The sequence below is a fragment of the Arachis ipaensis genome, chromosome B02 (genome assembly GCF_000816755.2).
Source record: "Arachis ipaensis cultivar K30076 chromosome B02, Araip1.1, whole genome shotgun sequence".
Classification (NCBI taxonomy): Eukaryota; Viridiplantae; Streptophyta; class Magnoliopsida; order Fabales; family Fabaceae; genus Arachis; species Arachis ipaensis.
The window spans coordinates 487358-487651 of NC_029786.2; positions in this window are offsets into that span (position 1 = coordinate 487358).

Here is a 294-nt window from a genome sequence, read left to right on the forward strand (position 1 = left end):
TATTGTCATGGCCCAACACACATTTAGCCCAATGATACCATCCAAATAGAAACATGACTTAGGTCCAATTAGGCCTAGTAACAAATAGGATACAGTAAAATTTGAATTCTACACTAATTTTATTTTCGGATTTAAATTTTCTATAAAATTTAACTCTATAATCTCTCAACTTTCATTATAATCGCACCCTTAAACTCTACGCCCAACTCTATCTCCAACAAATTAATTTCTTTTTTTCAATTAAATACAATATTTAATCATTCTATATTTCATAAATATATTAATAAAATAGAA